General features: G+C 45.3%; 1 pseudogene; it reads left to right on the top strand.

Moving 5' to 3' along the window:
- Positions 1–9,807: 9,807 nt before the first annotated feature.
- On the top strand, positions 9,808–9,932 carry LOC148506708 (U2 spliceosomal RNA; annotated as a pseudogene).
- The last annotated feature ends 7,138 nt before the right edge of the window (positions 9,933–17,070 follow it).

Below are 17,070 nucleotides of genomic sequence, written 5' to 3'. Positions count from 1 at the left end.
AGCTCCCCAGGGATCCCTGGCCTGGGCTGACAAGCGGTCAGGGCTGATGCTGCGGCTGGGGGGCCCGGTGATAGGGCTTCCCTGGCTGTGGCATCAGTCCCCCGTTAGAAGGGGTCCTGGGATGGTTCTGTGAATTACAGGGAGACCTTACGCAATTTATTCCCTGTACTTAGTCAACCAGGACTGGGTTTTGAAAAGTCCGGGGCTGGCTGTGTTTTGGAGGGGGACCTCTCATCATTTTTTTTTAACATTTAACTATTTGGTTACTTTAAACAGTCGGATACATGCAGGCATCTCACTGATGTCTGCATGTATCTGTGTGAGAACAAACTGCTCATGCTGAAAGTGAAAGCATGAAGCAGTTCTATGCTGTCGGGAATTTGCAGTTCGGTTTGAAGTGGGATTTGCCATGCGATTTGTACATGAACATGTCAAATCGAACTGCAAATCACTGTTCAAAACCGAATTTGTTTTGCAAAAATCGAACATTAGTAAATCTTCCAAAAAAACAGGGTTGTCACAATTCGATTTGCGTTGGTTTGAGGTGAGCTAAATCACACTTCACATCGACCATCAAAGCGACCTTTGATAAATTTACCCCTAAATGTGCAAAATATATACTGTATAAGTGAGTTTCTATACTATACTTTTACTTGTTTCAGCATAGACTCCTTGTTTAAGTCTGTGGGATATATCTACTAAGAGCCAGCATTTCAAAGCAAAAGCTTGTTGGCTGTTCTGGTCATGGTATTTACAATGGTAATTTTAAATACAAAAACAGCATAAAACCAATATACGGAAGGAATAGAACCATATAAAGGAAAGGTTACAAGTATTTAAGCCATTTTTTTAGCGTTGTTTATGATAACAAATTGTATAGGAATTTAAATGCATGCTAGCCAACTGAACCATTCAATAATAATTGTTGTGTCTTAGATTATTCTTACAATTGATTGTAATCGATAAATTAGCCGTATATTTTATTATTAATGTAATAATTGTTGGGGGGTTTCATTTTTACAGTGTATTGTAATAAACTATTTTGCTGCATTTAAGATGCTGCATTTCATGGTTAAGAAATATTTGGAATGAGTTGGTGTAAAGTTATTTGAAGGCATGAAAGGGATATTAATTGATTAACTTAGTTTCATTAGTAAATTAGTTTAATTACTTCTTTTAATTTTTTTAAAATTTTAGGACCGTGTCATAACATATCTGATAAGGATCCTTATCTTCCAGAAGAAAATCAGCATCTGTCTATATTATTTGAATTAATTTAATGTAGATAGGCTGGTGGGTAATGCTATTATGTGTATATTTTGTATGAAATTTCCCTAATTTTGGAACAGATTGAACTTTTATTAACCAATTTATTCTGCAAATGACCAATCCTGTCCCTGAACCTGTGGTCACCTGACTGCTGTAAGTCAATCCTGAGTTAGCCATCTTGAGGCATCTAATTTTTTGTACACTTGCCTGGACTTCATCTAACCTACTTGGGGCTGTATTCAATTAGCCACGAAAAGTGCAGTTTGGAGAAAAATGTTCTCCGATTTGTACTTTTCGCCTGTTTTCAAAGTATCTCCATATTCAATTCCCCGGAGTTTTCGCCTATGCAAAAACTCCATAGGCAAAAGCAGGCGAAAAAGTTTCTCCAGCAAAAGGCAGGAGAAAATATGTGCAAAATCCATATTTTTGGGTACAAATGTGGGGACTTGGTTCAGAACCCTTTGGACACCCCCCTAATGACTAATAGGGAAAAATAAATTACTTAATTCATTTTTGGGCCGAAAATGAAAAAAGTGTTGGAAAATGGGAAAAAAAAAGTGGTGGACCTGGTACTATGGGGGCTATATGATTTCAAACTAAACATGCCGCATGTTATGAATCTAGAACTCTGATTCACAAGATTTTCTCAAGGCATCAAAGGCAATATCTTGCATGGTGTCGCATGCAAGTTATGTAGGCACCTTGTAATTTGTAGGCTATAACTTACTGAGAGTTTTGGAACATTCTCGCACCAAACTCGCAGCGAGTCAGCGTGAGTTTGCACTCACGAGTAAACTCGAACCTTATTACATTTCATCCCAGGTCTTATCCTGGAATGTCTCCCAAATGTTGCCCGTACAGAAATAAAGAGAAAATATATATAGTGTAACAACATTATACTGTTTATTAAAATAAGGTAGATTTTTTATGGGATCATCAATCAGGCCTTCTTTTTGTAATGTAACCCCTGCTATTTCACTACTATATAGTATAGCTTGTCATGCAATAGTTGGGTTACTATCTCACCTTGGTGTGCCTCCATCCGAGTCGATAAACTTCACTTTGAAAGTGAGTAGAGGGGTTGACTCAGGAAACCCCTTCTTAGTATATGTGATATGATAGGTCCAATTTAAACTCAAACTTCACACAATACATAAAATAATAGTGACAATAGATTAAAACTTTATTGACCCAGAACAATTCAGATTCCTATGTCCATCTGCAAGAAATTCTTTACTGGGTGAAGATTACAATATACGCTATATCAGGTGTAACAATCACATGAGCATATATTCCAATAAATTACCAGTATAAACTCTATATAATATAATACATCTATAGTTTAAAATAATATATATGTGAATATTCCCGCACCTACTATAATACACTTAACACTACCATATACACTATACTATAAATAAGAATATACATTTAAGTCCTTCACTGCTTGACAAAAAATGCAACTACTGCCTAAAACATTAACTTTGGTATAAGAATGCATTCTAGTTATTTACTCAAGCATGGGCTGAGAAATGCTTTTTATTTTGTATTCCAGTAGTAAGCTTTGCCATAGCCAAGGGGCATACTCAATTGGGGGCGAGAATAGGGAAAAATGCCGCATCCACAGGGTTTTGCCTGCAGGTGCAGGGGTTTTGCTATTTTGTTTTTTTTGAGCATCGGGAGGTTTTTTTACGCACCTCCAGAGCACGACCAATTTTTCCTAAATCCATAATTTTAGGAAAAATGGTCAGGAAATGCTCTGGGACCCCTGCGGCACCCCTCTTGATGACTAATTAAGCAATTGAAAGTTTCCAATTAGCTTAATTAGTCAGTAATACCTTCCGAAGTGCTGTCTTCTGCATCCAGCGTCAGGACCCGGTCTCCTGCAGCAGCAGTGAGTATGTCAGTGTTTATGAGTGAGTGTGTGTGACCCCCGGTGTGTGTGTGTGTGAGTGTGTGTGCCCCAAGTGTAAGTATGCCCTCCCATAACGGGTGCAGCGAGAACTACATCTCCCAGCAGCCCTTGTACCTCCCTGGAGCCTCTCAGTCCCCCCAGGACTACCAGCAGCCCCCTCCCCAGTGAGAAGCTGGAGTGGATGCCATCAGGAGCCGCAGAGACCACTGGAGACCCCTTGGCAGGTAAGTGTAATTTATTTTTTTTATGTGGCACAGGTTTTTCTTTTTTTATTGGATACCGCGTGTATCGGGAGCACGCATACCCGCAGTAATCCAAAATTGGGCGCAAGGTTTTAATTGAATCTGCCCCCAAGTGTAGAGAACACGTGACAGTGTGGAGGAGAGCGGCTCTGTATAATGTTACATTTCGCAAAGTTAATAGTCCACAATATTTAAGAGGGTTCTAGTTGCCAAAGAGCTCAATACCAAGTTTGAAGAGTTCAATTAAATTTTGACAGCTGGCGAAATTGATAGAAAGTTATTGTTGCAGTGTTAAAGCATTATTCCTAGCCTTTATACAATTTAATAGTCTTTCAGCAAAAAAACCCTGTAAAAAGCAGTTTAATTAGCCCAACTGTCATGACTGCTTCCTATAGAAACTCAATGTTCATTTGGCCTCTGCTGCTTACAGTCAGGGCCAGATTAACAAAGGGGCGGGTGGAGCTGCAGCTCCAGGCCTCCCATGAAAATAGGCCCACAGGAGCCCCTCAAGTGCACAGTGACCACCAACAGCCCAGCACATTATCCTCCCAACCGGTCGACGCATCGGCCACTTAACACCAACCCCCCTAGGCACTGACCACTGAGGCCTCTACTCGTGCTAAGCCCCGCCCCCAGCCATCATCACCAGTGTGGGAGACCCTTGATTGCGGTAAACTCTACTTCCTGGTTGCCCTAATCTCTACTCCCGGCCATCCAAATCTGTGTTCCCAGTGTAGAAGCCCCCTTGTCACACAAAGCTCAGCCCACTGATCACATTAAGCTCTGCCCCTGATTGTGGTAAGCTCCACCCTGGCCATACGACACTGTCACCAGTGTGGGAGCCCTTGGACCCCTGGTCTTGCTATGCTCCTCCCTGGTCACCCTGAAATGTGCTACTAATGTGGGAGCCCCCTGGTCAGTTAACCTCCACCCCACCTATGGTTTGGTGTGACTCACTTGGTCTACCCCAGGACACACCAAGCCATACTGTAGGTGCAGACAGCCCTTTTTTCTGGCAAAAACCCTCCTAACACCTATCTGGGAGTAGCAAACATCCCAGTATCTGGTTACCCTGGAGCCTGGACCAAGTACAGCATTGGAACTATGCAATCCAAGGAGGGGTGAGTGGTACAACCGATTTTTCCCTACTTGGTTGTATTCCTTGTAGCATATGGTGATTTAAGAACATCAGGGCCTGATTCAGAGATGTATGGAGTCCAGTTGGTTTACGTACATCTCCGATGTTTGTGGGTCTGCATATGCGCAAACCCATATGTGCAGAACGAGTCCTGTGTGATCACTCACGGTCCCCCCTCATCTGCAGCATGCTGCGGCATTTGGGGAACAGAGTGGGGCGGCGACCTGGATCATTCTACAAAAACAGGGCTTGTTCCTACCATTTTTCTAGGTGTTCCATTGCCAGGCTCTCCATTTTTGGACGCAGATGCCCCCAGGATCTCCCTACACTAGTGAATAGATGCCGTGCACAACACACATTTTTAATTTTTCTTTTCCTATAAGATCTTCAATTATTTCTATACATCATATTTACTAATTATCATATTTCAGACCCAATAATTACAATCTCTCATCGCTGCTATTTTCGGCAATAAGAAAATGAACTTTCCCCCAAATGTAGTAAAAATTACATGCAGGGACAGGGTCTCCAAACGGAACTCGCCCCTGCAAAATTATTGCAAAAAAAAAATTATATCCGGGGCCATTCCGTGCGGCCATTTCTGAGGAGGCCTCTCCCGGTAATTTTTGGCCATAGGCTACTATAGGATTACACCATCTGCAGATGCCATTATCCTATATGGGCAAGCTCCAGAATGTGAAAAGAAAATCTGACAGCTTTACAGCGTCCTGGTCCAGTATTGCCATTGCAGCCATTTAATTTTTTTTAAAAGGCAGCAGCTAAGAATGTAGTTAACTTATTAATTTACTGCAGTAGCTGGGGATTTGGGAACACTTAAAGAAATATGCCAATAATCTATGAACATTTTTTTTTATAAATCTAAACTATTTTAGTAGTCAGTGGAAGTCAGAAAATAGAGTTCTCACCCTTTTACAAAAAAAAACAAAACCCAAAACCTTTTTTTTTTTTTGTTGTAGCTCCATTACAGAGGGGTTGAAGGTAGACACTAGCTATACCCTCCATGGAGATAGCCACACACCCTGTGTAGACGACACCCAAATAACTAGTCACACCCCCACAATGTTTGTCACACCCCCTGCAGTCACACACAATAGGCCCTTCATAAATTTCAGCTCCAGGCCCATGTGGACATTAATATGGACTGTTTACAGTCACTAATTACTGTGAGGATGACTGTATCATTTTATATAGCTATGCTGGAAACTGTAGCCTTGCCTCCCTCTCTTATTTTAGAGACTTTAATACACGTTGCTGGGTAAGAAATTAGAATATGATGTGATGGTAAAATACATTTGTCCTATGAAGACTCTCTGGCTGCCTGTAATGTAGTACCTGGGCAGGGGGTCTATCTGTCTCTGCCTCTTACTAGTTTTCCTTCTCCTGTCAACTGTAATGGGATTAGGGCATTGTCAGACGCCTGTTAGGGCTGGCTTACCCTGATGCTCGGCCTGGTCCGTCCTACCTCCTGGGGGACGCTTGGCAGGGCACTTGTACCCCTGACAGCTGGTCCTCTCTCTCAGCTCCACTGTCCGGAATGCCAGCACCCCCAGTGACACTCTCCTTCCAGAGCAGCTCACAGTTGTGCTATTACAGCCGCCAATCCCCAGCACTCCTCAGCCCCAGTGCTCAGCTCTCCCCATCCTGTAAGGGAGTTTAACAGCCCTCCTCCAACACTGACCTTCCAGATCACCATTACTGGCTGGGCTCCCATCCACTCAGAGTCCAATTATAAAGTGTATACAGAAATAAATTTTTACAAATACACAACAATATTCCCTATATCTGAATCAAACTAATACCTATCCCTCTACAGGCAATATTAAACATTATATAAAATCCGGTAGTTTGGCACTTGATACACTGTGGGCCATAAAAGTTCCGGGTGTCTTCCTGCAAATAAGATAGAAACAAAAATTCCCCTCGGAGCTGTAATAGTCCCAATGGAATAAGATAGGCGACACTACGATAGTGAAACAAAAAAAGTTATATTTTAAATTCACAACATAGTCACACAAAAGTGATCGACGTTTCAAGGCCAACTCTGGACCTTTTCCTCAGGACGTGTGTGTAAAAGGTTTTACTATCGGAGTGCCGCCTATCTTCTCTTCCATTGGGACTATTACAGCTCCGAGGGGAATTTTTGTTTATATATATATGTAGTTTATGACAGGCGTCGAGATACTGATGCCTATCACGATCCCGACGCCGGAATCCAGGACGATGTGGGCCCAAAAGAGGTAAGTATGGTGCGCCCGTCCTCTTAGCTGCGGGAGGAGGGGGTTAGGTTTAGGGCCCCACGGGAGGTCTAAAGGTGCATACACACGTAACGATTTTTTGAACGATTTGTTGTTAACTATGTCGTTATCGTTCAATCGTTCAAAAAATAGTTTTTTCCAGTTCTGTAAAGCAAATGATGCTTAGGGCATGGAAGCCTGCCTTTGCCCGTATTTATTACAGAGTTTGGCATTCTTTCAGTCAATGTTCCCATAAGAAGTATGATCCTAAGGTATTTAGGATTTCCAGGGTACTGGCTTTTCTGCAGGCAGGGCTAGACAGTGGTCTCCACCTGGCTACTTTAAGAGTGCAGGTTTCTGCACTGTCAGTCTGGTTCCAGAGGAAGATTTCTTCATTACCAGATGTTAGAATTTTTTTTCCAAGGAGTTCTGCGAGTTCAGCCTCCTTTTGTTCCACCGGTAGCACCGTAGGATTTGTCTTAAGGGGCTACAAGCTCTCCCGTTTGAACCTCTAGACTCTGTAGATTTGAAGTGGTTGACAGCGAAGACACTTTTTCTACTCGCTATCTCTTCTGCACGCAGAGTCTCTGATCTGGCAGCACTTTCTTGTCGCTCCCCTTTTTTGATTTTTCACCAGGATAAAACTGTTCTTTGTACAAGGGAGGGTTACCTTCCTAAGGTAGTGTCCCATTTTCATGTAAATTAAGAAATTGTATTTCCAGGTTTTCAGGCTCCAGGTCTTTCTGTAGCCTCCTTGGATGTAGTTCGTACTCCGTATTTATGTGGAGCGTACAAACTCTGTTCGAAAATCAGATGCTTTTTTTGCATTATATGGTTTTCACAAACGAGGATGGCCAGCTAATAAGCAGACTCTGGTGAGATGGCTACGCATGACTATCTCTCAGGTGTACACACAGGCAGAGCTCCCTGTCCCAAGCATGGTGACAGCGCATTCTACTCGGTCTGTAGGGCCATCATGGTGCCTCTGCTGAACAATTGTGCAAGGCAGCCACATGGTCTTCTGTCCAAATTTTTCATTAGGTTCTATGCCTTTGATACTTTTGCCTCTCAGGATGCTTTAATTGGGTGACAAATACTCCTTTCTGCTCAGGAGCATCCCCCACCCTAGGGGAACTGCTATAGGACATGCCCATGGTATCCCTGTGGATCTCTATGGACCCTAAAGGAGAAAATTAGAGTTATGGTAGACTTAACTAGATAACTCCTTTTCTTCGAAGTCCATAGGGTCCACAGGGCACCCACCCTGATGAATGTTGCCTGGGTAATTTTTTTTTCAGTCACAGATTCCCTCATTCTGTGTAAGAGTGTTTCTGGTGTACGATTGCTCTTCGTTCTCCTCTTTCCTTCTCCTGCCTTGAGGCTTGTTAATTAAACTGTAGGCCTATGGCTGGGGGCAGGGTATATATGGAGGAGGATCCAAGGCATCCTTGGAGCTGAAGCTTTAGCTGTTTGGTGCCTGGATCTCTCCAACAATAATATCACCATGGTATGCCTGTGGACCCTATGGACCTCGAAGAAAAGGAGTTATCTAGGTAGATCTACCATAACTCACATTTTTTATAACAAGAGAGGGCAGTGAAGGGCATCCTATAGGATGCCATCACTGCTGCTCCAAAGACCCCAGCACCTGTAGCGGCAGCACCGGTGACTGGGTAGGTGACTTCCACCACAGGTCTCCGGGGCTCAGCACACACCTCTCCTGGAGTCCACAGCCGCAGACTATCGGGGACAAGGTAAGAGTAGCTCCCTGCTTGTTTTCACCACCGCTGAGGAGACCACCGGTGGTATTGGTAGTGTAGGCTCCGGATGTCCCCGCTCCATACACGAGACCACCAGGGTATGGGGGAACAGGACACCACTTACTAACGGTAATGACCATGTCCCTGGGGTCCACACCATACGAGGAGACAGGCTCTTCATGTTAACCCCTCTCCCACCCCTGTGCGCGCTCTCTCTTGCAGGCAGCCTGTCCCAGGGTGCTTCCATCTCACTCTCACCTCCTATGGAATTATGCTGGGCAGTCATTTTATAAAATGCATGTTTCAGCAGGTTCCAGAGAGTATGGGCTTCTGTATCATGTAGACCTTGCTATAACTAGCCTGGTATACATTTAACTCCTTCCTGCTCTATACGAGCTGGTTTGTTGAGCACTGTTATTGCCCATTGCTTTTTTGCCTTGAATTATGTGTGCATTGTATTTGAACATATTTATATGTATGAATGTGTTTATTTCACAGTGAAAAATGGCTCTATGTGTAAGATGTGTCACTGTAATCTGTGCTGTACTGGGTTCGTGCCCCAGGTATAACATTTATAAACAAATGTTTGTGATTATGACACTGCTTTACATGACCTGTGTTTTTTTCCTAGCTCCATTTATTTCTCTATTTGTGGCGCTTTCTCATTCAAGACACAACCCCGTATACGCATCACTGTTTTTTATAACTTTTGTGTGGGGAAAAATACCATTGGATTGCTTTAACAGCTTCCAATGTTGAAGCACCCAGGGAGGTTAGTGCTCATGTTTTAAATAGCTGTTGAACCTTTTTTTCTAAATGTAATAATATACTTTCTCCACTGATCTGTGTTCTGAAAATGATGGCAATCCCTAGCACAGGTGTCGGGGCCCGGTGGTTCAATGCTACATTACGTGAGGGTTCCTTTGACTAGGGCTACAAGTCAAGTAAGCCATAATAGACTACCAATTACATTAATGTGGATGTTTACTTACCAGTTTGTAACTCCTGAATAGTTAGAACATGGTCTTGCTGGCTAATACCCAGGTCTACTTCTTACAAGGAAGGATCACACCTGCCATGAAGTCTAGTAGATGCAACACTCCTTTACTTACTCCGTACAGGAGTGGCTGACTGTATGTATCCTGTGATTGTGAGGTGTCTTCAGTTCAAGAGCCCTGTTTGCCTTTCATGGCTCAGTACAGGCCTATCCAGGCTTTACAGTGCTCGGAGTGCTTTTCGGCCTTTGGCAAAGATCAGGTGTATTAGCTGGTCTTATCAATTTCATACCTGATTCGCCCCCTGTCTGGGGGCCATATAAAACAGGGAGGTGGCTGTCACAGCTACAGACTCTTGAGACTCTTGAGGAGAAACAGGCTTAACAGGTGGTACAAACTGAGGGGGTTTAAGGAATGACCTTCTCATTAAATAGCACCGGCACGCAATGTTAAAAGTAAATAAGATTTATTCAAAGACAAGACTTTGCTGAAAAGTTCTAGATACTTAAGCATAAAGTCTCCATAAAGCAAAGGTCAGATTATCACAACAAGCAGGTGTCAGGATATCCACGCAAGAACTAAAGTTCATATAGCACAAAGTTCATATCATACCAACTAACACGTGCGGAGTTGAACTCCGTAAGGTGATGAAGTTCCGGTATGAAGTGGTGCAGGTTTGAGCTCCGAGACGTAACTGAAAATCCGGCATGGAGCGGTGTGGGGTTAAGCCCCGGGATGTGACTGAAATCCGGTATGGAGTTGAGCCCCAAGGTGCAAAGGAGATCCGGTGTGAGGAGGTGCTGGGGTTTAGCCCCAAAACGTGATGGAGGTCCGGTATGGAAAGGTGCAGGGTTGAGCCCTGAAGTGCAGTGAAGATTCGGTATGGGGTTGAGCTCCAAGACGCGACGGAGGTCCGGTGTGAAGAGGTGCAGGGTTGAGCCCTGAGATGAGGCAGAGGTCCGTAGTGAAGAGGTGCAGGTTTGAGCCCTAAGATGAGGCAGAGGTCCGGAATGAAAAGACTTTTATGATGCAGTTAACAACTGTTAGCTAAAGGTAAACATGAAGAGACCATGAGACGGCAGCAAAGCTAGGCTAGTAGTACAGCGGAGACTACCAGCAGAGTTAGGTTTAGTATTGCAGCAGAGAGTTCAGTAGCAGCGCTGGGATCTGTAGTGCCTATCAAGCATCTGTAGCAGAACCGGGCAAAGAGAGTCCACAGCATATATCAAGTAAAGCGAGGATCTGGCAGGAGTCCAAGGAAGAACCTGAAGGTAACGTTGCACAGACAACAATGCTCAGTTAGTAACAGACTTTTATACCAGATGCATGAAATCCATTGGAAGTGTTAAAGCATGTGACCCAGACAGAACCAGGTTTAGAAAACCAAGTAATCACAGACCCCAGCAAGCAGACGACGCCCAAGGAATAGAGGATCACTTTAACTCTCTGTATACTCCATGCAATGCACACCAGCAGCCCGGAAGGATACTCCAGCGACCACAACGGAACCTTGGCAAGTGTAGTTTATCTTTAAACAGGGATACAGTTCGGGTTCTGACAATGGCAAAGGTACTTGCTCTGTCCACTCTGCGCATTGACCTGGTATTGCATCCAGGTCCAGTATACTTCTGCCAGGTTATGAATCCTATAGGAAGCTGGATTTTCCAAGCCATGAAAAATACCCTTATAAGGACGGACAAATTATTTCCATACCTTAGCATATACAGCCCCCTGCTCTAGAGCATAGGTACTTAGAGCTGAGGTTAGGACAGGGGTACTACTTTCCTTTAGGTAGTTTGAGGACCTCCTAGCGAAGGCTTCTAGATATGTAAGCAATTGCTTTAGTGTATCCGCTACCAAACAATGGAATAGTATTCCCGGTTGTCTCCCTTTGCCTGTCTTGTTAAATCTGCTATCTGGAGCAGCTCTATAGTTTCACCAGAAAATCTAGTATAATTTGCATCCCTCGCTTTACTTGGGCACTAAGTCTAGAGGCTGCTTGGCAGACGCCAGAAAGGAAAGTGCAGTCGGACTACAACCTAGTTGATTAAGAGGTCATTGACATTGCCATATTAGCCTCTTAAGCACAGACATCCAGCGTGCCGGCAAGGACAGTCTCTGGCAAGTGGTCACTGACTTTAGGTATTAAAAGGCTTTTCTGTATTCCGACCTGGGCCCTGAAGTAGGTGGCCCTACTTAGCCATTCAGCTTGCAAATCTGTTGCCACAGATTAGGGTGGATTTCCACTTGACCATGGGGTCTTCTGGAGTTGTGGGTTCAGATCCCACCTCTGACACAGGGTAGTGTTCCTGTCTGGGGACCAGTACAGCCCATAAGGGACCCATTTAGACCTTACTGGGTTTCCCAGACACTCCCCTCTGGGAGACTCTTTTCGCTACCCTAGGTCCTCCACAGTTATTATCCAGGTCCTTGTCTTAGCAGGTGCGAGTGTCTAACTGGTCAGTCTCTTGCTAGTCTCTAACTGGTCAGATGCCGAACTGCTATTTCCAGCCCATTCTCATTCTTAGGGCACTAGCGGGCACTCCAGGATTCTCTGGTCCACATGGGAGCACTCTGCTCTATCATTCGCTCAGACTAGAGGGCTTCAGAGCACTCTTTTACATATAGGAAGTTTATTTACATATTGCCAGGTGAATTGGTCACCAGCACTTCCTAGGGATGCTGAGCAGTACAATTACTTCCAGTGTCTGGTGTCACTATTACGGTAGGTCCTTAGCCCCTTGTGTTTTTCATGAGGATCAGGACAGTCATGGCAACCCCTCTCGACCTGCTCCTCAGGGCTCAGTAATGGTCTATCCATCTATCTCAAAGAGATCTTCAGTAGTAAGTACTACTTCAGATGGATTAGTACTTGGAAGCTTTCCCCTTGGGGGAAAGCTTTGCTGCATTCCAAGGTTCGGTTGGTATTACTCTCTCCCATCAGACTAAGGGGCATATTCAATTGGGCGCGAGGTTTAGCGAGGAAGAAACCTTGCGCCCCTTGCACCCAATTTTGGATTACCGCGGGTATGTGCGCTCCCGATACCCGCAGTATCCAATTAAAAAAAAAAGTGGTCGTGGGGTTTTCAGCTCTGAAACCCCCCCGCCGCGTAAAATAAAAAAAAAAATAGAATTCTGCACTTACCTGCCCGGGGTCTCCGGTGGTCTCCGCGGCTCCCGGTGGCCACCCCTCTACCTTCTCACCTATTCGGTTTCCTAGCCGCACCAAGCAGCCTCCGAGCTGCCTTCTGTTCAGCAAATCCTTGTTCAGTTTGTTAGCCTCATCAAGCAGTCCCTGTGCTGCCATCTGTTCAATAAACTTCCATACGGCTTCCTAGCCGCACCTAGCATCCCCCGTGCTGCCGTCTGCTCAGCTATCTCCACACGGCTATAGCCGCACCAACGGCTATTGCCGCACCATCAGCTATTGCCGCACCATCGGCTCCCAAGCCATTGTCAAAAAACAAAACTGTACTCTCACGGCTATAGCCGCACCAACAGCTATTGCCGCACCATCGGTTCTCAAGCCATTGTCCAAAAAATCAAACTACTCTCACGACTATAGCCAACGGCTATTGCCGCACCATCGGCATCATTACCACAACATCGGCACCATTGCCGCACCATCGGCACATCTGCCGCACAATGGGCTCCCAAGCCACTGTCCAAAAAACCAAACTGTACTCTAACGGCTATTGCTGCACTATCGGCACTATAGCCGCACCATCGATATTCTATTCGCCATCAACTGTGTCAATCCTAACTGTACATTTTTACCTATTGAAATCCCTTGTATCTCCATGTGAGCCGCTACTACCCCGAGCATAAATCCAGGCAGCCACCTAAGTACCGATGAACATATCCAAGTTCTAAGGGAACAACGGGTGGTTGTTATTGGTGGAAGATCTCGCTAGCTGGGTTCTTGTGGTCTCACATGGAGTAAGCATCGGAATTCATAACATTATAGCACCCAAAAAATAAATAGATGGTACACTAGGATATAGATACAGAAAGAGTCATGTCGGACTTATAACTCCTGCTGTCATGCAGCAGGGACAGAATCTTGCTCAGATGCTTGCAGCCCAGATCCAAACTCTTACCCAGAAAGTTCAGGAACTCACCATACGAGTTGAAGAGAATCGTTCTCCTGTGCATGCAGCTCCTCATCTAGAACCTAAGATGAATTTACCAGATCGGTTTTCTGGGGATCGCCGACAGTTTTTAAACTTTTGTGAAAGTTGCAAGCTCTATTTCCAACTTCGTCCGGCCTCTTCAGGGACACCGTTGCAACAAGTTGGACTGGTAATCTCTGTCCTTCAGGGGGACCCACAGACTTGGGCCTTCAGACTGCCTTCAACTCACGTGGCATTACAGTCAGTGGTGGCTTTCTTTACGGCCTTGGGCCTATTGTATGATGACCTGGATCGTGCTGAGTCCAAATTAAGTGCTCTCAAACAGGGCCAGAAGGCAACAGAGGATTACACTACAGAGTTCCACAGATGGGCAACTGACTCCGGTTGGAACGACCCGGCTTTATGTAGCCAATATCATCTTGGTTTTCTGAGGCCATCAAAGACATCCTTGTTCAACATTCATCTTCTGAGTCTTTGGATGGCCTCATGCAACAAGCCATTAGGATTGACTGGCGGTTACGAGAACACAAACAAGACCTTCCCTTCAGATCGCCACGCTCACCCACTCGGGTTGCATCCTTGGTCACAGAAGAACCTATGCAGATTGGCGCCTCTCGCCTATCATCAGTAGAGAGACGCAGAAGGCAGTCTCTTGGCCTCTGTATGTACTGCGGTGACAAGGGGCACACGGTGAATAACTGTCTGCTCAGACCGGTAAAAGACAAGGCCTAAGTGTTCGGGAGGATTTACACTTAGGCCTGGCGTCCATTTCCTTCAAGAATTCTATTTTAGTCCCAGCAGTCATCCAGCTCACTAATTCCACTTTGTCTACTTCGGCCTTCCTGGATAGCGGGGCAGTAGGTAATTTTATGGATTTTCTTTTCTTTTGCACTCTGGGAGTACCAGCTGTCCCCTTGGAACAAGAAATTCCTATCTGTGGTCTAGACGGAGGTTTGATTTCATCAGGTTATGAGAAGTTTAAGACACCTCCTCTCCGTTTATCAGTGGGTTCCTTACACTCGGAGACTTTGGCCCTGATTCAGACCCGCTCGCACGGCTTGTGGGAACGGGCTGGAGACCATCACGATTATCGCGACCATTGGCCTTGCAACAAGACCCTATGGTAGGGTCTAGGCTGCCAAAAGGCCGAGTGGACTTCCTGCTGAGCAGGAAGTCCACTACTGACATTAGTAGTGATGTGTCATGATTGGTGTCTGCGAGTTACCTGTCTCAGGTGGTGATCGGGTTTCAAAGGAGGCCGGCATGACTGGAATCACAGATAATGTAAATAGCTCTATTTACAAGACTTGGGTAGTAGTGAAAATTGCCTTTGATGATAAATGACAGGAACTGGAGGGACCGGGCTGGGACCGGCAGGAAGACTTGTTGAATTGAACTGATGAACTGAGAACTTGACTCTGGACTGGAACAACGTGGACTGAACTGATGAGCTTGGAACTTGACTCTGGACTGGAGCAACGTGGACTGAACTGATGAGCTTGGTTGCTGTCAGCAGGCTTACTGGATTGCCAGGTTTGGCTGTAACAGGTTTTCTGGAAGCATCGGGGGTTGCTGCCAGCAGATTTACTGGATTGCCAGGTACAGCTGAAACAGGTTTTCTGGATAGCGCCAGGGATTGCTGTAGCAGGTTTCAGGGACAGACTTGAATGCATGAACCATACACCACGGGAAGACGAGATGTTCAGGCCCAGAATGCTATCAGGAGAGGATATATATACCATGGGTCTGGCAGCAATTGGTGGATATGGACAGGTGGTCTGGTAGTAGCATTCTGAGTGGTGGAAGGCACAACATGCAGAGGGAGTATTCATCTCTGCAGCTCTGAGAATCAGAACCACACCTGTGATTCCAATCAGGGCTAGCAGTGCTCACAGACAGAGGAGAGGCCAGGTGCAATAATCAGAGCAAATCCTCCAGGCAAATTACACACACAGATCCATGGGGAAGCTGACAGGGGTAAGTCCCAAGGCAAAAAGGTGACAACTAGACAGGGTCGTGACATGATGTCAGTAGGTCCTCCCACAAATGCCAGGCATTCCTAAGGGAACACCTGCGTTTGTCCAGCCACCCCCCTTACCCACCTACAAAATGGGGTGAGCTGTCACTCACCATTGACAGCCGACCCTTCTTGTAGTGAGCCCCGTAATGACTGAAGTTCAGACGCTCAGCGGGGCTCGCGCATGCGCACTCCAGACGCGGCGCAGTGGCCAAACATCGAGCCACTTGCGAGTACTGTGTGCTCGCGAGTGGCTCTGAATCAAGCCCTTTGTCTTTTTATCTCCTCCACTGTCCCTTGGCTCCAGTCGTTCTTGGTTTTCCATGGTTTAGGGATCATAATCCCGTGATTCATTGGCAATCTGGTGAGATAATCAGATGGAGTCAGACCTGTCAGAATCGTTGTTTGACCATGCCTATTCGGTCCGTACTTGCTACGGTTGCTGAGACATCTCTAGCCATTCTGCTTCAGTACTTGGATTACGCTGATGTTTTCTCCAAAAAACTTGCGGATGTTCTTCCTCCACATCGATTGTGCCATCAATTTGATTCCAGACGCCAAATTACCCAAAAGCCAGTTGTATTCCATTTCTATACCGGAGGACAAAGCTATGAGAGAGTACATTGAGGATACCTTGGCTAAAGGATTCATCCGTCCCTCAAAATCACCATTGGTAGATGGTTTTTTCTTCGTGGGTAAGAAGGATGGATTTCTTTGTCCCTGTATTGACTACAGAGGACTCAACAACATTACGGTGAAATATTCATATCCGTTACCTCTCATTCTGGTACTGTTTGATCAACTGCCTCAGGCTAATGTCTTCTCCAAGATTGACCTCCGAGGGGCATACAACCTGATTCATATCAAGAGTGGAGACAAGTGGAAAACGACCTTCAGTACTCACTCCGGACACTACCAGGGGTATTCAATATGAAACGAAAACTTTGCCGTCTATGCGTGTCGCCCCCGATTATACCCGTATTCAATATGAAATCTACAAAAACGGCGAATCGGAATTTCATGCACCTGAAAAAAGTACTACCAGATTGATTGAGCAGCTGCCATTTTTTTGTTTGTGGTTATGAGATGCATGAATGAGCCAGCATTAGCAGGGCATGCTGGTTCTAGTAGTGCTAGTTGGAGTTCCCAGGGGTGACTCCCAAGTAAGCTGGCTCTCAATTCGGATGCATTTATGTATGTGCCTTTATCATGAGGCCTTACATTTGCCAAATATATATATATGTGCCTTTATTATGAGGCTTTAATTGGCATACATTACATTTGGGGTGAGCGTTTGGGCGTAGGGCCCCCGAGGCTGCTCTGGCTGGGCCTCCTGAGGGCATCAC

The sequence above is a fragment of the Taudactylus pleione genome, unplaced genomic scaffold, assembly GCF_031769625.1.
Source record: "Taudactylus pleione unplaced genomic scaffold, aTauple2 ptg000397bl, whole genome shotgun sequence".
In the NCBI taxonomy this organism is placed as follows: Eukaryota; Metazoa; Chordata; class Amphibia; order Anura; family Myobatrachidae; genus Taudactylus; species Taudactylus pleione.
The sequence above is the reverse complement of the archived record's forward strand: the minus strand, read 5'-3'. Positions and strand labels throughout refer to the sequence as shown.